Source organism: Nomascus leucogenys, chromosome 1a (assembly GCF_006542625.1).
Source record: "Nomascus leucogenys isolate Asia chromosome 1a, Asia_NLE_v1, whole genome shotgun sequence".
In the NCBI taxonomy this organism is placed as follows: Eukaryota; Metazoa; Chordata; class Mammalia; order Primates; family Hylobatidae; genus Nomascus; species Nomascus leucogenys.
The window spans coordinates 36,636,465-36,662,611 of record NC_044381.1 but is presented as its reverse complement, the minus strand read 5'-3'; the positions used below and the strand labels follow the sequence as shown (position 1 = coordinate 36,662,611).

The 26,147-nt window shown below is 43.2% G+C and overlaps 1 long non-coding RNA gene across 2 annotated transcripts; it reads right to left on the bottom strand.

Moving 5' to 3' along the window:
- Positions 1–178: 178 nt before the first annotated feature.
- Positions 179–25,879, bottom strand: LOC115830881. Of its 2 annotated transcripts, XR_004026412.1 has the most exons (4): positions 23,777–25,879; positions 16,337–16,518; positions 1,797–2,137; positions 179–1,690 (listed from the first exon to the last, which is right to left on the bottom strand). It is a non-coding gene; the product is annotated as an uncharacterized LOC115830881 (long non-coding RNA). The 2 variants fall into 2 exon arrangements; XR_004026397.1 differs by having other exon boundaries at positions 179–2,137.
- Positions 25,880–26,147: the final 268 nt, after the last annotated feature.

The following is a 26,147-nucleotide window of genomic DNA, read 5'->3' as shown; positions in this document are numbered from 1 at the left end:
AGCAAGGAGAATCGTCTAGTGCATGGCACACATAGTACCAGTGGGAAGGGTGTAGCCTGGCAGACAGGGTCACATCATGGAGATCTATGAGTGTTCTGTTAGGGTCTGGAAGTTTCTCCTCTGGGTGTGAGGAACCATGGAAGAGATTTTGTTTTTTCAGTGTGTATGCATAGGTGGATGTGTTTTAGTAAACTTTTTATTGAAATGTAACATGTGTATAGAAAAGTACAAAATTTTTCACAAACTGACCACATCTACATAATAGCACTCAGATTAAAACAACAACAACAAATTATTACTAAAACTCCAGAGACCCCCTCTGGCCTCTTTCGGGAACTACTTACATACAAGAAAAATAACCATCCTAACATCATAAACTAGTTTTCGCTATTTTCTTGTGTGTGGCTTTTTTCACTCCACATATGTTTGCAAGACTCCCCCATGTTGTTAGACATAAATGCACTTTGTTCTTGCTCATTGCTGGTTAATATCCCATTGTATGGATGCACTGCAATTGTTGATGAGCTTTGTGCAGTTTCCAGTTTGGGGCTGTAAACCTTCCTGTACATGCCTTTACATGCTCCTCTGGGGGTAAATCTGTTGCATGCATATCTAGGAGTGGAATTGCTGGGTCGTGGGCTATGCGTATATCTACTTGAGTAGATACTACTAGTTTCCCAAAGTTGTTCTACCCATGTACATGCCCACCAGGAATGCACAGGAGTTCTCATTGCTCTGTATTCTTGTCAACACTTGGTATTGTCAGTCTTTTTGTGTTTTACGCTTTTTTTTTTTTTTTTTTTTTGGAGGGGAATGACCACCTGGTGGAGGTGGAGTCCCACTTGGGTTGAAGTATACTCACTCTGGCAGGAATGAAATCAGTGGCAATAGAGCTAGAATGAAAAAGGCCAATAAAAAGAGACACCATAGAAGTGGAATATACGGGACTTGCACACAAGGTAGAAATGAGCTTAAGAGGGAGACGGAGGAAGGTTTCTGTATGGGGTGGCTGGCTGGATGAGGGACTTCAGATTTGAAGCCAGGAGAAAACATCCCAATTTAAGACACATCATGTTTGAAATGTAGGACAATGAGACAAAGATGTCCAATAAACTGTTTGCTATATGAGTCTGCTGCTTAGGGATGAGGTCAAGGCTGTAGACAGAGTTAGGAGTTATCACAGAGATGGGGGCTGAGGCTGGGGTGTGGCTGAGATTTCTCAGGGGGTTGTGTGCAATGAAAGAGACAAGGGCTGAAGACCAGACGCCTGGCTTAGGGGATGAGCGGAGGAAGAAGAACAAGAGACAACATCGCTTCCTTCTGAAATGCTGGCAGGGGCTGTGAAGCGTGAGTCAGACACTTCTAGCCCCAGCAGCAGCCTCAACAGCCTGGGTCCATCTCACCAGCCACACAGTTTTCTCCTGAATGAACTTGCATCACTAACCTCAGAAGCTGTGTTGCGAAATCCGCATCAGATTGCATACCTCTGGTGGCGTCCTAGGGACAATGGGCACTAAAGACTCATAGCATCCTGGGGTTGGAGTCCTCCTCTCCGCCTCCACAACATCCCTGCCAATCAGTTATCCAGCACCCCAAGCAGGGAACTCATAACTTCCCACGGCATCCCATTTCCTTGTTGAGCAAGTGAAGATCTAAGAAAACCTTTTCTTACAAATGCAATCACACGATCCTGAAAGTCAAAGAAAAAGATAACACTATAATTTAATGGTAATGATCCAGGATAGAGTGAAATGCAAGGACTCTGCATCCTAGAAAATCTATTTCTATTAATGTACCCATCAGCATCTTCTTGCTGTGGTTGGGGTCATGGTGTTTGACTCCCCACAGGAAGCTGCAGTGATTTCATTACCATTTGCACACTGGTTGGGAATGTGCTCATCCGCTGCAGGCATTCCTCTGGCTTCATCAAGCAGTGAGTACAAGGGCCCTGGAATCTGGCCAGTCTCTCAGGACTGAAGCAGTGCATGCTACAGCACAAATCTACCAGGCTGGACACGTGGGAAGAATGAGCGGCTGTTAGATGAGAGCGAGCTCACTGCAAGCAAAGAGGGCAGAATGCCATTCTGTTCAACATTTTTTTCTGTGTGTTTAGCAGCATGTGGTCCTGTGTGGGTCTCTGGAGAAGAAGAAAGAAGATGGATCTAAGAAACGGTTCTCACCCGGCTGGGTGCAGTGGCTCACGCCTGTAATCCCAGCACTTTGGGAGGCCGAGGCAGGTGGATCACAAGGTCAGAAGTTCGAGACCAGCCTGGCTAGCACAGTGAAACCTCATCTCTACTAAAAAATACAAAAATTAGCCAGGCGTGGTGGCGGGCGCCTATAGTCCCAGCTACTCAAGAGGCTGAAGCAGGAGAATCACTTGAACCAGGAAGGTGGCTGCAGTGAGCCGAGATCACACCACTGCACTCCAGCCTGGGCAACAGAGCAGGACTCCGTCTCAAAAAAAAAAAAAAAAAAAAAAAGAAAAGAAAAAGAAAAAAGAAAAGAAGAAAGGGCTCCCACCTTGGGGAGATTGGTGGCAGAGGCAGAGACAGGCATGCAAAAGGAAGATGTAGCTGAAACTTTTTTTTTTTTTTTTTTTTTTTTGAGACGGAGTCTTGCCCTGTCGCTCAGGCTGGAATGCAATGGCACAATCTCAGCTCACTGCAACCTCCGCCTCCCGAGTTCAAGCGATTCTCCTGCCTCAGCCTCCTGAGTAGCTGAGATTACACCATTCCCGGCTAATTTTTGTATTTTTTAGTAGAGATGGGGTTTCACCATGTTGGCCAGGCTGGTCTTGAACTCCTGACCTCAGGTGATCCACCTGCCTCGGCCTCCCAAAGTGCTGGGATTACAGGTGTGAGCCACTGCACCCAGCCCTTTTGCTTTATTTTTATAAATTAATTTGGCTGTGGTTTTTTTTTATAAGGTAATATTTATAAAGTGTTTTTACAATAAAATAGTATTGGCTGGGCACAGTGGCTCACACCTGTAATCCCAGCACTTTGGGAGGCCAACGCAGGTGGATCACATGAGGCCAGGAGATCGAGACCAGCCTGGCCAACATGGTGAAACCCTGTCTCTACTAAAAATACAAAAATTAGCCGGGCGTGGTGGTGCATGCCTGTAATCCCAGCTACTTGGTAGGCTGAGGCACGAGAATCGCTTGAACTCAGGGGACAGAGGCTGCAGTGAGTCAAGATTGCACCACTGCACTCCAGCCTGGGTGACAAAGTGAGACCCTGTCTCAAGAAAAACAAAGAAACAAACAGATAAAAATAAAATAGCATTAAAAGGATTTTTTTTTTAAACAAAAGCCAGTGGTCCCTTGGCCTAGCCTGCTCTACCTCTGAGTCCTATTCTCAGGAGGTAGCAGCTTCCAACTCTTTAAGCTTCCTCTTATGTTGGTTACCTGCATATTTCTAAGTCATAAGCTATGTCAGAGACTAACAGCCCTCCACAATCCATGTTCTGTTTTTCCTGGGTGTACAGCTAGATCTCATTCTTCAGCTCCTGCTCCTGTCTCCTCTTCCCCCTTCCAGGCCCCCAGCCCTGAAGTTAGAGGCAACTGAGCTCTAGCCAATGAAATGTGAGCAGAAGTGCTACTGCCACTTCTAAGCCTGGTCCCTAAAACCACCATGTTCTCCCATGTACTCCTCTATGATCTTTCTTCTTCCTCTTCTTCTTCTCCTTCTCCTTCTTCTTCTTCTTCCTTTTTTTTCTTTTTTGAGGGAGTCTCATTCTGCCGCTCGGGCTAGAGTGCAGTGGCGCAATCTCAGTTCACTGCAACCTCCATCTCACAGGTTCAAGCAATTATCCTGCCTCAGCCTCCTGAGTAACTGGGACTACAGGCAAACGCCACGATGCCCGGCTAATTTTTTGTATTTTAGTAGAGACGGGGTTTCACCGTGTTATCCAGGCTGGTCTTGAACTCCTGAGCTCAGGCAATCCGCCCACCTTGGCCTCCCAAAGTGTTAGGATTACAGGTGTGAGCCACCGTGCCCAGCCTATGATCTTTCTTCTTACGGCTGCCTGGAATGGAGATGATGTCCTGGCAGGCTCCGGAAGCCACATACGAAAGATGAAAGAGCATTCATTAGGCTGGGTACAGTGGCTCATGCCTGTAATCCCAGCACTTTGGGAGGCCAAGATGGGCAGACTGCTGGAGCTCAGGAGTTCGAGACCAGTTGAGGCAATGTGGTGAAGCCCCATCTCTACTAAAAATACAAAAATTAGCCGAGCGTGGTGGCACATGCCTATAATCCCAACTACTCAGGAGGCTGAGACACAAGAGCATGCCACTGCACTCCAGCCTAGGTGACAGAGTGAGACTCCATCTCAAAAAAAAAAAAAAAAAAAGAAGAAGAAAAAAAAACCATTCATCAGCCAGTGTCTGAATGAGAGAAAGAAGGAAGACTGACCTACCAGTCTGCTTCTACCTGCCCAGTACCATTACGAAAAAAGAACTCTATTATATTTGAGTCAGTATGCATATTGGCATCTATTTGTTATAGCAATTAGACCCCCCTATTATATATCCATATATTGATTATCAAGTAGGAAATGCACTAGTAATAGAAACCTGAAGATACAGTGTTATTTTCTCTGACGTCAAAAGGAGTTCAGAGTTAATATTGCAGTCTATGATGCCAAAAGGACCTGGCTCCTTACAGCTTTCTCTTTTATAGCTGTGATCTTCAGGGTGTGACCCTATACCTCTGTCTTAGTCTTTTCAATAGAGTTGCCAGAGCTCCAGCCATATGTCTGCAACTAGGGCAGGAGGAAGTAGAGGGATGAAAAGGCACAAAAGAAAAGTGCTAGTTGAGTCAACCTTTTTTTTTTTTTTTTTAATATATCATAGCTCACTGCAGCTTGACCTTTCCGGGCTCAAGAGATCTTCCCATTTCTGCCTGTCAAGTGGCTGTAGCTAGGACTACAGTGATGCACCACCACGCTGGACAGTTTTGTTTTTTTGTTTTTTTTTTTCATAAAGACAGAGTCTTGCTACACTGCCCAGGCTGGTTTTGAACTCCCAAGCTGAAGCTATTCCTCTGCCTCTGCCTCCCAAAGTGCTGGGATTACAGGCATGAGCCACTGCACCTGGACAACCCGCTTGACTGCTTACATCTCAACATCGCTGCCAGGGACCTCTCCTTACATTTCAATGGCTACAATTGTGTCAAAAGGCCACCCCCACTGCAGAAAAGATGGGCAGATTTTTAATTTTTAGCTGAATGCTCAGCTCCCTCAAGTAAAATCAGTGTTCTGTTAGTAAATAAGAGGAAAAGGATATTATATAGGTTACAGTAGTTGTTATCTGTAATTGCAATCTCAAATTTTTTTAATTGTAGAAGATGTGTTTTTTTGTTTGTTTGTTTGATTGATTGATTGATTTTTTTCTGAGATAGAGTTTCACTCTTGTTGCCCAGGCTGGAGTGCTGTGGTGCAATCTCAGCTCACTGCAACTTCCACCTCCCGGGTTCAAGCAATTCTCCTGCCTCAGCCTCCTGAGTAGCTGGGATTACAGGTGCCCACCACCACACTCGGCTAATTTTTTTGTATTTTTAGTAGAGACGGGATTTCACAATGTTGACCAGGCTGGTCTCAAACTCCTGACCTCAGGTGATCCACCTGCCTCGGCCTCCCAAAGTGCTGGGATTACAGGCGTGAGCCACTGGCCTGGCAAAGATGTGTTTTGAGTTCCAACTGAAAAAGATAAAGATTTGCCTCTCTACCCACTTCTCTCTAGTTTATTCCTACCACTGTCTACCAAAATAGTTACATCTACATCATAGCTGTCCAGTGTTTACTATATGAACATATTATGATGCATAAAGCTTATTTTCTAATAAACCAAGCAATAAATATGTTACATTTCTTATATAATTTTTGTTTTTCTTAAGTTTATCTACCTCCTCTCAATATTTATAGCCTAACTAATGCACCTTGCATATCTGAAAATGAATTTTTCTACCTTCATACTTCATTGATATCTTCATTGGGTATTAAATTGTAGGTTGGAAATAATTCTCACTCTGAATCTTGATGGCATGGCTCCATTGCCTTCTAGAAATGATGCCATTATTCTTTCTAATCCTTTCTGCAACCCATTTTTCTCTGTAAGATTATAGGATTTTCTCTGTTTCTTTGTGCTCTGTAATTTCACAGTGATGTATCTTAATATAAGGCTTTTCTCATTTGTTGTATGGGGTACTTGATAGGACCTTTCATTTTTGAGATTCATACCCTACAATTCTAGGACATTTCCTATATTACTTCCTTAACACATCTCTCCTCATCACATCTCCTGTTCTCTCTGGGTCTCTTAATAGTTGAATGTACAATCCCTTATAATAATCACCGAATTTTCTATTCTCTCATATTGTCCATCTCATTGCCTTTTGTTTCTACTTTTGATACTGTGGGCTTTATGATAATACCTGGTCACCTAGTCTTATTGTCAATATTGTGCATGGGTTTGAGGATTTGCTATTAAGTTGTTCTCAAAATTCTGCATTTATCACTATCTTCCCAGAATGTATCCCTTATTCTTAAAACATAGCATTACTTGATATATAATTTCAATTCAACAAACATTTGCCTTTAGCATTGTGAAAAGGACTTTATTTTCTTGTGAGTCCATAAATGTATTTTAAATTATTTTGCTCTAATTTATCTACCATTTGGGTTTTTGCAGTGGGAGAGCTAAACTACTGGAAATAAAAATTTCATATAATTTGTTTGCTAAATGGGATTCTGTATCAGGCTTACTTGCAAATTTTATATGAAGTCTCTGCCAAACACTGTTTTTTTCTTATTTTTAGAATTAATTTTCATTTTTTATCAGAATAATGCAACTGCATTGTTTTAAAAGTCAATTATGAGCTGCTCTGCCTATGGAGTAGCCATTATTTTATTCCTTTACTTCCTTTTAATAAACTGGCTTTCACTTTTTTAAAAAAAAAGTCAATTATGAATAATCAAAAAATGAAATTGGGCTGAGCACGGTGGCTCACACCTGTAATCCTAGCACTTTGGGTGGCCAAGGCGAGAGGATTGCTTGAGCCCAGGAGTTTGACACCAGCCTGCGCTATATGGTGAGACTGTATCTACAAATTTTTTTTAAAATTAGCCAGGTATGGTGGCATGCACCTGTGGTCCCAGCAATTTGGAAGGCTGAGGCAGAAAGATTGCTTGAGCCCAGGAGAAGGTTAAGGATGCAGTGGGCTGTGTTGATGCCACTGCACTCCAGCATAGGTGACAAAGAGGCCCTGTCTCAAAAAATAAAAATAAAAAATAAAAAAAACACACAAAAAAAGACTACAAAATGACAGCAATAAAAACCATTCCATTTATCTATATGTCTATCCTTATGCCTTACTGGCATAATCAATAGTCATTAATTTTCAACAAGTGTGCCTTCAGCGGAAATCAATAGTCATTGATTTTCAACAAGTGTGCGTTAAATGGAAAAAGAATTGCCTTTTCAACAAATAGTGCTGAGACAACTGAATATCCACATGCAAAAGAATGAATTCAGATCCCTACCACACACCATATGCTAAAATTTACTCAAAATGGAATAAAGACCTTAATGTTTATAGCCAATGTTACAAAACTTATAAAAGAAAACACAGATGTATATCTTTGTGATGTTGGATTATTCAACAGTTTCTTAGATATAATACCAAAAACAAAGCACAGTAACAAAAGAAAAAATAGATAACTGGACTTTATCAAAACTAAAAACTTTGCATGTGAAAGGACACTGTCAAGAAAGTAGAAAGACAAAGAATGAGAGGAAATATGTGCAAATCATGTATCTGATAAAGGTCTAATAGCCAGAATATACATATTTTTAAACTCTCACAACTCAACAATAAAAAAATTTGAAAATTAGTAAAGTAGTTGAATAGACATTTCTCCAAAGAAGATATACAAATGGCCAATAAGCAAATGAAAAGATGTTCATTATTAGTCTTTAGGAAACTAGAAGTCAAAACCACAATGAGAATTTGGAATCTTTGTGCATTGTTGTAGTAATGTAAAATGGTACAGCCACTGTGGAAAACTGTTTGGCAATTTCTCAAAAAGCTCACCATAAAACTAGCAAATGATCCAGCAATTCTATTCCTAGGTATACACCCAAGAGAAATGAAAGCATATGTACATACAATAACTTGTACATGAATGTTCATAGCAGCATTAATCATAATAGCCAAAAAGTGAAAACAGCCCAAATGTCCATCAACTGATAAATGCATAAACGAAATGTGGTATATCTAGATGATGGAATATCATTTAGCCATAAAAAGGAATGAAGCACTGATACATATTACAACATGAAAAAAAATTGAAAACATTAAGTGAAAGAAACCAGACACGAAAGGCCACATATAATCTAATTCCATTTATATGAAATATCCAAAGTAGCCAAATCCACAGAGAAAGAAAGATTAGTAGTTATTAGGGACTTAGGGGGAGAGTGAAGTAAGAAGTGACTGATAATGGGTACACAGGATTTCCTCAAGGAATTATGAAATGTTCTGGAATTAGATAGTGGTGATGATTGTAGAACTCTGAAACTATCCTAAAAAACACCTAATTGTACACTTCAGGCCAGGCACAGTGGCTCACACCTAAATCTCTGTGCTTTGGGAGGCCTAGGTGGGAGGATTGCTTGAAGCCAAGAGTTCAAGACTAGCTTGAGCAACATAATGAGATCCTGTCTCTACAGTTTTTAAACATTAGTCAGTGTGGTGGTACACACCTGCAGTCCCAGCTACTTGGGAAGCTTAAGTGGTAGGATTGCTTGAGCCCAGGATTTTGAGGCTGCAGTAAGCTATGATTGCACTACTGCACCCCAGCTTGGGCAACAGAGTGAGACCCCGTTTCTTAAAAAAATAAGCCATCAAAGTGTACCAAAATGGTGAATTTTATGGTATGTGAATTTTATCTCAATTTTTTTTTTTTGAGACAGAGTCTTGCTCTGTCATCCAGGCTTGAGTGCAGTGGCACAATCTCGGCTCACTGCAACCTCTGCCTCTGGGGCTCAAGCAATTCTCCTACCTCAGCCTCCCAAGTAGCTGGGATTACAGGCATGTGCCACCATGCCCAGCTAATTTTTGTATTTTTAGTAAGGACAGGGTTTCACCATGTCATCCATATCATTGTCTTTCACCTCCATATTTTGTCCCACTAGAAGATTTTCAGGGACAATAACACACATGGAGCTGTCCTCTCCTATGATGACAATGCCTTCTTCTAGAATGCCTCTTGAAGGATCTACCTGAGGCTATTTTACTTCTTTTTATGTAAGTAGAAAGAGTATGCTCTAAAATAATGATTAAAAGTATAGTATAATAAATACATAAACCAGTAACATAGTTGTTTGTTATTGCTGTTGTTATTTTTTAAGTTGAAACAGAGTCTGGCTCTGTTGCCCAGGCTGGAGTGCAGTGGTGGGATCTTGGCTCACTGCAACCTCCACCTCCCAGGCTGAAGCCATCCTCCCACCTCAGCTTCCCAAGTACCTGGGACTACAGGCACACATCACCACGACTGGCTAATTTTTGTATTTCTTATAGAGATGAGTTTTCACCATGTTGCCCAGGCTGGTTTCAAACTCAAGCCATCTCCCGTCTCAGCCTTTTGAAGTGCTGGGATTACAGACATGAGCCATTGTAACCAGCCAATAGTCATTTACTATCAAGTATTATGTACTGTACATCGTGTATACACTATACTTTTATAAGACCGGCAGCGCAGTAGGTTTGTTTATACCAGCATCACCCCAAACACATGAGTAGTGCATTGTGCTATGATGATACAACGGCTGGATCTTGCTAGGTGATAGGAATTTTTCAGCTCCATTATAATCTCATGGGACCACCATCATATACTGCAGCCCATTATTGACCTAAACATCCTTAGGTTATGACTGTACTTGGGTTAAACATGATAATTACTGTAATTGGTTGACTATTCTAAGAATAATAATTATAGATAAATACAAACATGCATGCAATATAATGGATATGATTAATGTTTATTTTTAAAAGTTGTTTCAGTTTATTCAGCTAGTAAATATACATATATCTTGTTTTATTTAATATACTGATACTTTGTGTTTCAAAGCGATAGACATAAGCTTTAGATTTAGTAGTCATTTGTATTTTTATATAACAGCATATATCTAGATTCACATGTATAAAAGGATATCAGTAAATCCTTTATTATACATCATTATGTAATGCTTATGTAAAATTACTCAAATATTTTATGCCCACATTAGTAAAGTTTCTTTTGTGTCACCAAAATATTTTTTTAACTCTTGGTGCTTTCTAACATACTTAGTTAAGTTCCTAATAATCATTGCTCCTAGGCCGGGCACAGTGGCTCAGCACGTGGGTGGGGACGATTGCTTGAGCCCAGAAGTTCAAGACCAGCTGGGCAACATAAGGAGACCTTGTCTCTACCAAAAAAAAAATAAAATAAAAAATACAAAAATTAGCCAGGGATGGTGGTGCATGCCTGCAGTCCCAGCTACTCAGGAGACTAAGGTGGGAGAATCACTTGAGCCCAGGAAGCGAAGGTTGCAGTGAGCTGAGATTGTGTCGCTACACTCCAGCCTGGGTGACAGAGCTAGACCCTGCCTCAAAAAAAAAAAAAAATTGTTCATTATTGCCATGTGTTACAATGTCACCTGCCTTATTTTTAAATACAGGTTTTACACAGGCAAACCTTGCTTTATTGAACTTCACTCTATTGTGCTTTGCAGGTATTTCATTTTTTACAAATTGGAGGTTTGTGGCAACCCTGCATCAAGCAAGTCTATCAGTGCCCATTTTTCAACAGCATATGCTCACTTCATGTCTCTGTGCCAGCATTTTTTAGCAATAAAGTATTTTTTACTTTTGCGGATACATACTAGGTGTACATATTTATGGGCTACATGAGATATTTTGATATGGGCATGCAACATGAAATAAGCACATTGTGAAGAATGGGGTATCCATCCCCTCAAGCATTTACCCATTGAGTTGCAAACAAACCAATTACACTCTAAGTTATTTTAAAATGTACAGCTATTATTAACTATATAGTCACCCTATTCTGCTATCAAATAGTAGGTCAGATTTATTCTTTTGAACATTTTTAATAAAGTATTTTAAATTATAGTTTTTTTAGACATAATGCTATTGCACACCAACTTCTTTTTTTTTTTTTTTTTTTTTTTTGAGACAGAGTCTTGCTCTGTCGCCCAGGCTGGGCGCCATCTTGGCTCACTGCAAGCTCCGCCTCCCGGGTTCATGCCATTCTCCTGCCTCAGCCTCTCCGAGTAGCTGGGACTACAGGCGCCCGCCACCACGCCCGGCAAGTTTTTTGTATTTTTAGTAGAGACGGGGTTTCACCGTGGTCTCGATCTCCTGACCTCGTGATCCGCCCGCCTCGGCCTCCCAAAGTGCTGGGATTACAAGCGTGAGCCACCGCGCCCGGCCTGCACACCAACTTTTATGTGCACTGGGAAACCAAAAAACTTATTTGATTTGCTTTATTGAAATATTTGCTTTATTACAGTGGTTTGGAATCAAACCTATAATATTTCCAAAGTATGCCGGTATCTTGTCTCCTCTAACTACACACACACACACACACATAGAGAGAGAGAGAGAGAAAGAGAGAAAGACTTGCTCTGTCGCCCAGGCTGGAGTGCAGTGGCACGATCTCGGCTCCCCACAACCTGCACTTCCCAGGTTCAAGCGATCCTCCTGCCTCAGCCCCCCCAAATAGCTTGGATTACAGGCATGCATCACCACACCCGGCTCATTTTTAGTGTTTTTAGTAGAGGTGGGGTTTCTCCATGTTGGCTAGGCTGGTCTTGAACTCCTGACCTCAAGTGATCTGACTGCCTCGGACTCCCAAAGTGCTGGGATTACAGGCGTGAGTCACTACGCCCGGCCATCTTCTAACCATCTTTTCTTGACTTTTGCCTTTCCCAAATCCAGGTTTCATATTCAAAACAACAAAATTGTTAAGATGTTTTCATATCTAAACAACATTTGGGTGTTCTAAAGTAACCACCAGGTAACACAATGGTTTGCTCCTATACTACCTATGAAAGGAATGACAAAAGGAATAATTAGGTTTGTATAGAATATTGTGCATTATAGTCATAACTGCTATGAGAACTCCCAAATCAGGGTGGTGTGCAGGTTAGGGCAGAGTTTTGGGAGAGGTGAACTGTTCTGTACAAAAAGGAGAAGAATCATAATGCTGGGTGGGGGGGAGGGACCTGGGAGAGGGGAGTGAGCAGCAAGCAGGGTGGGGCACCACCTGAATGAAGGACAGAAGGTGAGAGCCCTTAGGGGCACAGCAGCACAAAAGACTTTGGGAGAAAAGGAATAAGAGGGAATTTTTAAGTTGTTTGTCATGGTGTGTGCTATGGGCCTCCTTCCCTCCTGTCACTCTTACACTGTCTTTAGAAAAGTCATTCTTTTTTTGTGAAAGGGGATTCTCCAGGGAGTCTTGAAGGATGCAGGGATGAATTGTTTGCTTGTTTCTGAGATGGAGTCTTGCTCTGTCACTCAGGCTGGAGTGCAGTGGTGTGATCTCGCCTCACTGCAACCTTCACCTCTTGGGTTCAAGTGATTCTCATGCCCCAGCCTCCTGAGTAGCTGGGGTTACAGGCATGTGCCACCAGGCCTGGCTAATTTTTGTATTTTTAGTAGAGACGGGGTTTCACCATGTTGGCCAGGCTGGTCTCTAACTCCTGACCTCAAGTGATCTGCTCACCTTGGCCTCCCAAACTGCTGGGATTATAGGCGTGAGCCACTGCACCTGGACTGCAAGGATGTTGATGCAAGGCAAAAATATATCATGAAGGGAAGCTGGAATGGAAGTCTCCAGGGTAAACTCCTGGAAATGAGCAAGACTTTCAAAAGCTGTGGAATTGAGGGGGTGTCAAGCTGAGATCTCAAGGGGTAATGGACCCAATTAATGTCTAGGTTCTAGGTGGGAGAAATAGGAAATAGCATAAGGGATATATCTGACATGATGATAAGATGGAGTTGGAGAATAGGAAGGCCCAGAGAAGGGTGGGGAGATACAGAAGGAGCTGGAGGGTTAAGGGTCTTCTGGACTAAATAGTGGGGGTGGGGGAGACTATGAGTTCACCTGGCACTCTTTGTTCTTCCCGTCCCACTCTAGAGAAACTGAAGGCCAGACTCCAGCAGAGATTGAATCTTTTTTTTTTTTGGGGGGGGTCTCTCTTCCCACTTTTCTAAATGAATTATTATGTTAGCCCAGAGACACAACTGAGATGGGAACTCTCAGGAAAAAAGAGAGCATCATCTCTATGGACATGGAGGGGTTACGGTTGAGACTAGGGCTTCTATCCAATACTCACAGACCATCTATCTAGATGTGGTAGAGGGGTTCAGGGAAAATTCCCAGCCAGGGATTGGATTATTAAGAGTTCAGAATAACCGAGGGGGAGCAGAGTCTTCGCCCTGTTTGTCAGACCCCTCCATTTAGGTGTGCTGGCCAAGCCTTTCCTCCGTTTTAGGGCTGATCTGGATAGCAATGCTGAGCCTCTGAAAGCTTCCAGTCAGAGGCTGGAGCCCTAGTGCTGTCCTTGTGGAGCCAAATCCCATCTCATGGAGCAAACCCTATTGGAGATTTTGTCTCCTTCCTCAAGAGAGGAATACACAGATAACCCTTTTCTAAGGTTTTCAAAAGAAGAAAATAGAAAAACACTTTTACCAAAGTTACAAATGAACAAAAAGGAAGTAACATAGAGCTCCACTCCTGCAGTGGAGAAAGACTATCCATGAGCATAGTCTGCCTAGAGAGGAGAGACAGCATTGGACCTCAGCCCTCCTTCCTTTCTTGTCTTTCAGCATCAATGCAGAGAAAAGAGGAGCAGCAAAGAGGGTGCTTTTCCAGGTTAGCGTCTTAGTCCGTTTGGGCTGCAATAACAGAATACCATAGGCCCATAGACTAGGTGGCTTAAATTGATCTCTCACAGTTCTGAAGGGTGCGAAGGCCAAAATCAGGGCACTGGCAGATTCAGTATCCGGTGAGGCCCACTATGTCCTCACATGGTAAAACAGACAACGGGGTTCTCAGGGGTCTCTTTTATTAGGCCACTAATTCCACTCATGAAGGCTCCTCCCCCACAATCTACTCACCTCCCCAAAGCCCCACTTCCTAATACTGTTGGGCCGGGGATTAGGATTTCAACACATGAACTGGGGGGATATAAACATTCAGTCAATAGTACAAGGTTCTGCCTGTTCAGCCCAGAACTCTCAAGGTCTAAACTTAATCTCTCCTTTCCCATGAGGACCCCAGTCCACAGCCTCTGAGGCCGTGTCAGCTGCTAGAGCCCATTACTCTCAGAAGACAAAGCCCCCAGCAGGGACACTCATAAAAAGGAATCCGAATCTGGAATGCTTAGGAGATTGCCTGCTCTGTCCATCCCCTGAAATGAAAGAATGATGGAGCCGGCCCATGGTCTCACCCACTAGATGGCGCTGTAAGGTGCAGTGGGAAGAGTAGCTGGAGGCGAACCTTTGAGGTTCAGATTTTGGACAAATATTTAACTTCCCTGAGGCTCAGATTCCTCCTTGAGATACACTTGGCCTGTATTCCCCACAACACAGGTATGTAGATCATACGGGATAACGTAAAAGAAAGCACTTTTAAGTACAACAGGTGGTGACATACTTGAGCCTGTGGACTGTTGTCACTGACCACTCCACCCTGTGTACCAGCGGCTGGAGCTGTCAGAGTCTAGTGTCTCAGGACCTTCCCCAGCCTTCTCTATGATCCCTTTGCTCCTACCTTCACCACGTGTGACCGAGTCCCCTGGTTTCCCAGCTGGGAGAGATTGCCAGAAAGGAGCTCATGTTGACACTGGACTTGCTGTTTGGAAAAACATGTATTGATTAATCTCCTCACCTTTCCTGCACCCCTTTTCCTGGCATGACCTGTGTGACTCCAGGGCCCTAGTGCTGCTGGGGTTGGCATGGGAGGGGAATCCCATAGGAAGGGAATGTGAAAGAAAGCCCCAGCATGAGGAATAGGGGAGTTCCACAATGCTCATGGTGTTGGAGAATGCAACTCCCACCAGGCCTGCTGGACCTTCTATCTATCCCCATTCTGTTTTTTTCGTTTTTGTTTTTTGTTTTTGTTTTTGTTTAGAGTCTTGCTCTGTCACCCAGGCTGGAGTGCAGTGGTGCAATCTCACCTCACTGCAACCCTTTACCTCCTGGGTTCAAGCGATTCTCATGCCTCAGCCTCCTGAGTAGCTGGGATTACAGGCACCTGCCACCACACCTAGCTAATTTTTGTATTTTTTGTAGTGACAGGGTCACCATGTTTGCCAGGCTGGTCTCAAACTCCTGACCTCAAGCAATCCTTCTGCCTTGGCCTCCCAAAGTGCTGAGATTACAGGTGTGAGCCATCATGCCCAGCCCCCATTCTGCTTCTGGCTGAAGCTTCTATCTCCTGACTTTTGCAGCCATCTGGGCAGGCTTCCTGATGAGGGCAGCTTGTACCAAGATGACTCCTGCTGGGAGGGTCAAGGTTGATTGACCACACAAGCTGAACTTCTGCTGTTTATGGGGGTTGGGGAAGATGCTCCTCCTTCTGGGTCCCCTTTAACTTCCACAGCTCCTCTGCCTGGGCCCTCCCTCCCTCAGAGGCCTGTCTCTAGGGGACTCTGCCAGCAGGTATTAAGACGGTAGCTTGTCTTCCTCAGCCCTGATATCCAGGAGCTCTAGAGATACAAGTCACAAAGAGAGTGCATTTCCAGGTTAGGGAGGAGAGAAATGCAGGAGGGATTTTTCCCAAACAATGGGAAAAATCAACTGAAATCTTCTAGGTCTACTTTACAGTCAATGTCTTGCTGACATGCAAAACATCACAGGCTCCCAACCCTTGTGAAATACTGGACAAGTCAGTCTGGACAGTCCTCAGCAGCTCCCAGATCCCAATGGCAGAACCATTTGCAACAGGAATGGAGCCAGCTTTTCTGGGGTCTGCCCTCTGCACAGCGAGTTCCTGGAGGCTACAGTCCTGGTCTCTGGTAGTTGATCCCCACTAGATTTTCCATTTGTCTTATTCAGTGCTCTCCTAATGGCCTCCAGCCTAATTTAGGCCAAAGAATCTGCATTGCATCCCCCGCCCCGTCCCAATCCTAGCCCTGCTTCAGGCCCACCTTCACTCCTCTCCCCCATTCTAACTCTCACCCCAGATTAGGGCCTGTGGTGTATCTTTCCCTAGAGCCCAGAAAGAGGTACAGTCTCTCATCCCAAGGGAAATTCAATACCTGAATTGGCACTGGTTGCAAAAGCAAGTAGAATATTTGTGGCATTTACTCTTTTTTTTGGTCCAAAGATCTCAGGAAACCTTGAATCCTTCGGCTCTCAACATTCCTCAGGATAGCGTGGCCTCTCAGACCCGAGCATCCATCTCCATCCTTGCTGGAGAATGTCCCGTCAGCAGCAGGATCTGGGGGCAAGAGGAGCACCACCATTGAAAGAGCCTCATCCAACACCAGCCCCACCTGGCACAGATACAGCCTGAGAACAAATTCTCATCCAAAGGGCAAGCGTGAACCCATACACTCCTCTGTGGTAAGGGTCAAAGCAGCAAGGAAAGATCTAAGCAAGATGGCACCAAAGTGCCCGGAAGCTTCCTATGAGAGGGCCAGCAAAGTTGCAGTAGGGAATGACAGGCAGAGTATGGAGCCCAACTTGAGGAAAGATAAAAAGAAAAAACAATGTGTTCTGGTGCTTAAAAAGCTACCCCATGAGGAGCCTAGGGTCTGACTTTTAGAAGGAAACAAGAAATGGCTTAAAGTGTCACTCAGGGAATGACTCATCCAGGGGTCCAAGAGAGAACCTAGACCAGAGCCATCGGAAAACACCCTAAACATTCACTTGGACAAGAAGCTGGGTGAATGTCCCAGGCTGGAGACCATGGGCATGGTTCATGAATGTTGCCAACTATATACCGCCCCCTCCTGGGAAGTCCTGTATCTTTCTGGAAACTGAAACCTTGGCACCCTCAATGAATCAGAATACTGCCTGAATACCTCTTGGAAGCTTTCCTTTCTTGATTCAAGTGCAACATAGGCACTAGAAGCCCAGGTGGCATGGTTTTGAGTGTGGCAGAGGTAGAGGTATAACTTACCTCTCAAGGTTGTTGAATCCATAAAACGTAAGGTAACAGAGGCCCAATCATGGCTCCTTCCCAAGTCCACCTTTCTCCCTCAGCCCCCCATGTTTCCATGATGGCTAAGCTGAGGTTGTTTAGATCCTTGAAAGAAACCGTTAGATAAGCTGAAGCCAGGTGACAAGAGGATCACAAAAAAATTCAGTCCTCACCCCAGAGATTCCTTCCCTGCTTCCTCAGCTATAAGCAGGAAGTCCACAAGGTCCTGAGATTTGGTCACAGAGGACCATGAGTCCAAGAAGGAAAGCAGGCAAACTTTTAAGCTCCTTTTACCATCTTCTCGGACAAATCATGTCAGAGTGAGACCGTTAGGGGGACAAGAGAGGCAGTCCAAAGTCACTTCAAGTCAGACAATGGCAGGACATACCCAATGGATGAGAGTGGAGTTATGTCCCAACAAACTCTGGCCATAGAGGAGCAGTACCTAGAGGCAGAGGACAGAGGGCAGAGGGCCTGAAGGGGCTCAGCACAGGGAACAGCATCTTCTCAGAGTTTTCACTTTAGGAAAAAGATGTTGGAGATTTAGGGATTCCTTCAAGAGCCAAAGATGTCAAGGAGATAGGAAGTCCAAGGAGACTCCAACTCCTAAGCCACACCCAGAAGATGTCCTGAAAGCCAGTGAGCCAGGAGATATCCAGAAGCTAAATGGCCATCCGAGTGGTCAAGGGCTCCAGTGACGAAGAAATGCCCCGTCACCAACAGTGCTGGTGCCCAAGATCTGGAATGTCTAAGCCTTAAAGATGAGTTGAGGCTCAAATTGGAGGTAAAATTGCCAAGCCAGCCTCAGGTTTCCCAATGACGTGCCCCTTGCCTCAAATAGCCTAGCTACTCCATTCCCTTATTGAGTGAGTTTTAATAGTTTGTGTCTTTCAAGGAATTGGTCTATTTCATCTAAGATATTCAATTTATGAGCATAGAGTTGTGTGTAGTATTCCCTTAATATCTTTTTAATATCTGTAAGGTCTGTAGTAATGTCATCTTTTTCATTCCTGATATTAGTAATCTGTCTTCTCTCTTTTTTTTTTCCTTGGCCAATCTGGCTAGAAGTTTATCAATTTTATTAATCCTTTTAAATAACCAGCTTTTCATTTCACTAATATTCCTCTGTTTTTCTGTTTTCAATTTCATTGAGTTCTGCTACAATAAATCATTTAATTTCTGTTTTGTAACGTTTCTCTGGATGCTTTCAAAATAGTTTTCATTACCTCTCATTTCCAGTAGATTAATAATAATGTGGACATTGTTTTCTTTGAATTTATCATATTTCAGATTTGTGGAGTTTCTTTTTTTTTTTTTTTTTTTTGAGACAGTGCCTTGCTCTTTCACCCAGGCAGGAGTGCAGTGGTGCAATCACGGCTCACTGCAGTCTCAACCTCCCAGGCTCAAGTAATCCTTTCACCTCAGCCTCCCAAGTAGCTGAGACATGCCAGCAGGCCTCGCTTTTTTTTTTTTTTTTTTTTTTTTTTCAAAGACACCAGGATCTCCCTATGTTGGCCAGACTCGTCTCAAACTCCTGGGCTCAAGTGATCCACCACCCTTGTTCTCCAAAGTGCTGGGATTACAGGTGTGTGCCTGGCCTTGCTGAGTTTCTTAAATCTATGTATTTTTCACCAAATTTGTGAAGTGTTTAGCCATTATTTCATCAATTTTTATTTCTGCAATCAATCTTTTTCACCTCTCCTTCAGGAATACAATGGCATGCATATGCATGACCTTTAATATTGTCCCATAAATTACTGATGCTCTGTTCATTTTTTAAGTGTTTTTCCTCTATGTTCTTCAGATTGGATAATTTCAATTTATCTATTGCAAGTTACTGACTCACTAACTCTTTTCTCTGTCACTTTCACTTTGATATCAAGCCTATTAAAATGAATTTTTATTTTAGATATTGTAGTGTTTACTTCTAAAATTCCACTGGGTTCTTTTTTTGTAGTTTCTGTTTCTCTCCTGAGAACTTCTATCTTTCCATTCATTTCAGGAGTGTTCACCTTTAGTTCTTATAGGATAGCTGTAACAACTGCTTTAAAGTCTTTGATAATTCCAACAACTGAGTCGTCTCGGGATTGGCATCTATTGGTTGTCTTTTCCATTGATAATAGTTTAAATTTTCCTAGTATTTTTTGAGTGATTTTGGATTATAGCTTAGACATTTTGAATACGGTCATATGTCATTTAATGACAGACATACATTCTGATAAATGCCTCATCAAACACTTTTGTCATTGTGCAAACACCACAGAGTGTACTTACACAAAACCGATGATATAGCGTACTACGCATCTAGGCTACGTGGTGTATCTTATTGCTGTTAGGCTACAAACCTGTATAGCATGTTACTGTACTGAATACTGCATGCAATTGTAACACAGTGGTATTTGTGTACCTAAATATATTTGAACAGAGAAAAGAAACAGTAAAACTATGATATTATGATCTCGAGGGACCACTGTTGTATATGCAGCCCATTTTTGACCAAAACCTTGTTATATAGTACATGACTGTGTTATGCTGTGAGATGCTGGATCCTATTAAAGTCCTCTGGAGAACACTGATTTTTTTTTTAACCTAACAATTCTTTCCAGTTATGTTTAGACCACAAATTATGACTCACCTTCTGTGGGCAGAGGTTCCAAAGTCAGTTCAGTTTTCAAAGCCATCCCGTCTCAGCCTTCCATTTAACATCACTTGCTTTCCCTTGGCCCATTAGTTTTAAGCATTAATTATTTATGTCATCCCACTATATTTTTGAAGGTATTTTCATATGTGACCTTGTATCTTGGCAAAGATCAGATATTAGGCAAAGAACTAAGAAATACAAATCTCCATCTCCAGTATGATGAGGAGGTCCCTGCCTTGAGGTCCCTGAGCACCCTGGATAACCTGCCTATCCCCTCTTGGACTCATATCCTACCTTGGTTCTGTCAGTTCTCTTGTATCTCAACTCCTCCCCTAATCCCAGCAGAGCCTAAACTCCCAAGTCTGTTGACAACTCTACTGCACCCGCAACATAGGCTCTGCTCCATCAGTTGCCAACATCTCAGCCTGGCCTTTCTCCTAGGTCTGCCCACCTCTGCATCAGTACAGTCACCTTATCCAGAGGGGCACAGCCAATCTTGGACTCCAAGCCTCTCCTTTACTGTTGATTCAAGTGACTGAGCTCAGACTTCCCATTCTGACAGCGGCAAGGTCCAGTGGTAGGGAGAGCAATTCCTACCACTCATAGCCTAGCTCACTACATGCAAGTAGAAAGTGAACCAGTGGCTGGAGCTGATGAGTGAGTGGATCTGCAGGCAGAGACTCCAGATTGGATGAACCACACAGTTTTGGCAAGCATTGGGTCAAGGAGCTCTCTGGTGGCTCAGCCCTGCCAGCAACATCATCCACATGGGCGTCTGTCTTCTGCCTGGAGGCACAGCGCCTTATCCATAAACCTGTGTCTGGAAGAAGAGAAAACATCAGTGCACCCTCAGGGACAAAGCTGCCCAGGCTTAGCCAGTTTGCCTGTTCCAAATTGGCTCAGCTCCACAGCCAATGTATGACCTGGGTGGTTTTTGGTATTCTGATCCATATGTTATGCTCTAGGAAAAAGTAAAAATGCCTCTAACCATATTTACTAAATGGAAGACAGGGAGGATATATAGTTATCTATTTAAATATATATGTCTTATTTATTTATTTATTTATTGAGATGGAGTCTCGCTCTGTCACCCAGGCTAGAGTGCAGTGCGCAATCTCGGCTCACTGCAAACTCTGCTTCCCAGGTTCAAGCAATTCTCCTGCCTCAGAATCCCGAGTAGCTGGGATTATAGGCATGTGCCACCATGCCTGGCTATTTTTTGTATTTTTAGTAGAGACAGGGTTTCACCATGTTGGCCAGGCTGGTCTCAAACTCCTGATCTCAAGTGATCCACCTGCCTCAGTCTCCCAAAGTGCTGGGATTATAGGTGTGAGCCACTGTGCCCGGTCTAACTTATTTATTAAGATGCACTAACATACCCAATCCATTCCAGTTTGAGTTCTGGACATTTTACTTGCCTCATGTTCCACATATAAAAATAATGCATGCTTGTGATTGGACAGAAAATTCATAAGGTACTGAAGAAAATAAAGCAAAAACTCCCCTTCTGCAGTGAGTCCCCAGAGAACCCGCTCCAAGGTAACCATTGTTAGCATATTTTTGTTTATGCTTCCAGAAATTTTCCACAGATGTGCAAACATGGGTTGTATAACCTCCTTTTTACATATATGAATGGGATATTATAATACATACTTGCCATTTATATCCTATTCAAATATTTTCTCACATGGCTACATAAAATCCTTTAAAAATAAAAACAGTCTCTTAGAAGCATGTGATATCCCAAAAATGTAACCTTTCTGTATGTAATAACCTTTCTGGAACTCAATATAACCTTTCTGTAAATAACCATTCTGGAACTCAAAACGAGTTTCAGAGAAATAATGTTCTAAATCAAGGAGTGGGATCAGGGGTTTTTCTTTAAAAGGCCAGACTGTGAGTATGTTCAGCTTTACCCACCAATCTCTGTCATGTCTTCTTCTCTGGGTTTTTTGTTTTGTTTTGTTTTGTTTACAATCCTTTAATAAGACCAATCTTAGATCTCAGGTAGTGCCAAAACAGGCTGTGGGCCAGATTTGGCCTTTGGACTATCATTTGCTGACCCCTCTTCTAAATGATGGTTAGGCCCACAGCTTAGCTCCCAGAAGCACAATTAATCCATAATATTACTGAGATACCAAATAAGATAATATATTTTAAACTGCATTGTAAAGTCTACACTAATATGAAGAATTAAGTAGTTTTTCAGTGTTTAGCATGTGGATAACTTTTTAAAACAAAAGTTAACATGGAATTTAAAAATGTTTTTTATATCTTGAATTGGATGAAGAGTTAGATATATTAGCGAAGAATCTCAGAATTTTCAAGCTATCTACAAGGCAGAAGATAACATTGTATTACCTCTAATCCTACTTTAAAAAAATTTTTTAAAATTTTTTTTAGCTATGGGGTCTTGTTCTGTTGCCTAGACTGGAGGACAGTGGCATGATCATAACTCACTGCAGCCTCGAACTCCTGGGCTCAAGCAATCCTTCTGCCTCAGCCTCCTGAGTAACTGGGACTATAGGCACACACCAGCAGGCTTGGCTTCCTACCCTTTTGTCAACACAACATAAACACACATTAACTCAAATGTGATTCTTGTGGTGTGAGTTCATATGCCAAGTGCCCCCCTCCACTGAAAAACAGAGAGTATATCACTGAGTTTTTGCACTGCGGGCATTGAAAAGGCTCTTCCTCCATTTGCTGTTCACAGCCACGTGCACTGGCCTAAACCTTGAACCTTCTGTGAATTGCATCTGCTGGAACCTACAAAGGCAGAGAAAGGGCAGAAAGGATAAGAATAGGGTAAATGCTGGAGAGTCATTTTATGACTTACCTAGATCAGGAAACTAAATTTTTTGTTTTTGTCTAAGATAGGGTCTTTGTCGCCCAGGCTGAAGTGCTGTGCCATGATCTCGGCTCACTGTAGCCCTGACTTCCTGGGCTCAGGTGATCCTCCTACCTCAGCCCCCCACCCCCCTGCGTAGCCGGGACCACAGGCATGAGCCACCACACCCCGTTTTTTAATTTTGTGCTTATATATATACATTTGTATACATACTTGTATACCAAAAAAAATTTTTTTTTAGAGACGGGCTTTTGACGTGTTACCCAGACTGCTCCCAAACTCCTGGGCTCAAACGATCTGCCACCCTCAGCAGCCCAAAGTGCTAGGATTAGAAGCATGAGCTGCTGTGCCCCAGCAGGAAACGTATTTTTTACAAGGTAAACATCCCTATTATATATTTAATTGAGCTTTAAAACTTATGACTTGCCCCTTCTCCATCATGGAGGTAGGGCTTGCTAAAGCCAGGCACGGTGGCTCACGCCTGTAATCCCAGCACTTTAGGAGTCCGAGGCAGGCAGACCGCTTGAGGCCAGGAGTTCAGGACCAGCCTGGGCAACACGGCAAAACCCTGTCTCTATCAAAAATACAAAAACTACAAAAACTAGCTGGGCATGGTGGCGTGCGCCTGTAGCCCCATTACTCAAGAGGCTGAGGTGAAAAGACAGTTTGAGCCCAGGGGCAGAAGTTGTAGTGAGCTATGACTGAGCCACTGCACGCCAGCCTGGGCAACAGAGAGAGACTCTGTCTCAAAAAAAAGAAAGAAAAAATAATTAGCTGGGCATGGTGACAAGCAGTTACTCTGGAGGCTGAGGCAGGAGCATCACTTGAGCCTGGGAGGTCAAGGCTGCAGTGAGCCGTGATTGCACCACTACACTCCAGCCTCGGCAATAGAGAAAGACTGCCTCAAAAAACAAAACAAAACAACAAAAACAGAAGCCATTCATACATTGAATTTTAGGGACCCCCTAGATCCCCTTGAAATCCGCTTATCTAGCCAGGTAAGCCAGAACAGAGTGGTAGAGAAAGGCTATCAATGAAGAGAAGCACAATAAAAATATTACCTAGGTTTATAGGTCATTGAAGAATTCAGAAGACACTTTCCCAAGCATTATCCTTGCAACAACTCTGTAAGGTCACAGAGCTGGAGGCAGGGTGCAGCGACTTGCCTGAGGTCCCGAGCTAGCCCATGGCAGGGCAGAAAGTGCTTGAAGTTTCTGAGGCCAAGCCCAGTGCTCTTCGCATTTCCCATCTTGCTTCCCAGGAGGTTCCATGCAGATCCTGTGGGAATGGGCGTTTCTGCCCTTACTCCCCTGTGCATTCTTCATGAGTGGTTGGATTTCCATGGACTTCACTCTGCCAGAGTCCTGTGCTGAATCATATGGAACTGCTGACCTTCCAATAAACCAGCATGACTTGCTAAGGCGTACAACCAGGCTGAGAAGGAAGCAGACTCAGGCCAGACCTGGTGGGTTGGAATCCTAGCCATGCAGCTGACCAGCTTGAGCACGTTACTTAACCTCCACCCTATGTACGAAAAGCGCATAGTCCAGTTCCAAGGACATGATAAAGTTCAGTAAGTGATGCAGACTTTCATTTTTATTGAGTCTTCTGCTTTCTCTGGGACCATAGCATTTTAAAAACCCTACCAGTAAGAGGTTGATTCACGTCAACTTCATTTTCTTCTCTCCAAGAAAAAAAGTCACAAACACAGAAGCAAAGTCAATGCCTTGTCCGTGTGTGTTCATGGACTTAATGAGTCACCTGGTTGTGCACAGATCCACATGCTGGAATAATCAATCCCACTCCTGAAGCCAAGCTTACAATTTAAGAAAAAATTAATAAATGTCACTCATCTTTCTAATCTCTTCTCACGTGACTGACAAGCATCAGTCAGCATTGTTTGTACAAGTTACTGTTCTTTAAAGCTGGGGCAGGTGGGCCAAACGCCAAAATTACCTAAACAGCTTGAACTCCTGGCGTTTTCAAACTCCAAGCCAGTGAAGGGGGAATAAAATCTGCTATCAAGGGCTCCCCCTACAGGCACCAAAAAGCAAAGGCTAAAAATTAGGGTGGGTGCCATTTACGCCTAGTAGGGAACTGTTTCCTTTCTTCTTTTGAAAAAGTTTCTAAGGCAGTCCTGAAACCATAACTTTACTTGTTGACATAATCCCTTTTCCAAAACTCTGGCCAAAGAGTCTTAAAAATCTAAAAGGTCAAGAATCAAACAACCTCTTCCTCTTGATGTACTCACCTCCCACCTATAAAGGACCTCCCAAATGTGATTTTGATATAAATAGGACACAAAACGACTCTAGAGCTGTAACACTATTTTTGATAGTCATAATTATGGCACTTTTGAGTTTTCTTCCATCTCATTTTAGGATTAGTGTATATTTGTGTGTACATGCGTGTGTGTGTGGGCACGCACCAAAACAACTTCAATTCCGGACATAAAATCAATGACAGTTTTTAAACCACTTGATGGAAGGTTTGAGGGAATGTTTATCATTTATTTATTTTGTGCTACAAATCAGGTATATTTAATTCTCTGGGTTCGTGGAATAAGCTTGGATGGTTGCCTGTTCTCAAAGGCTTAAAAAAAAGCTTGGATGGATAAATAAGTTTCCAAGACATAAAGGAACAGACAGCTTGTTTCAAATTTGTGCTTCTATTTCTCTCTGACGGATGGAAGTTCACCAACCAGAGATGCACATTTCCTCACAAAGGACACAGGAAGTTGCGCCCACAGAGACAAATGCTCATATGGAGACTCAAGAAGGACTGGGGTTCAGAAGAGGCTTGAGATCATGTTATCAGACACGGCTGAAGAAAAAGGGGTGCTCAGCCTAGGGAAGACCAAGGGGTGGTATGACAGGCTAACTTGGGAGGGCAACCAAACTGTGTGGTCTCTCTAGTGGGGCAGAGCTGTCGGAGGACAGAGTGGATCTCACGCTCAGGAAGAACATTTTAATAATGAGCACTGTCCATAAAGAATAAGCTGCACAGGTCAGGGGTGTATACCTCATCTCTGAAGGTGTTTAGGCAGGGCCTGGAAAGGCCAAATGGTGGGAACATTGAAGAGACTCAGGAACTGGCAGAAAACTGAGCCAGATTATATTTAACATCCTTTTTATTATTATTATTATTATTTTTGAGACAGGGTCTCTGTCGCCCAGGCTGGAGTGCAGTGGCATGATCTCAGCTCACTGCAACCTCCGCCTCCTGGGGTCAAGTGATTCTCCCGCCATGGCCTCCCGAGTAGCTGAGATTACAGGCATGTGCCATTACTGCCCAGCTAATTTTTGTATTTTAAGTAGAGGTAGGGTTTCACCATGTTGGCCAGGCTGATCACGAACTCCTGACCTCAAATGATCCACCTGCCTCGGCCTCCCATAGTGCTGGGATTACAGGCATGAGCCACTGCGCCCAGCC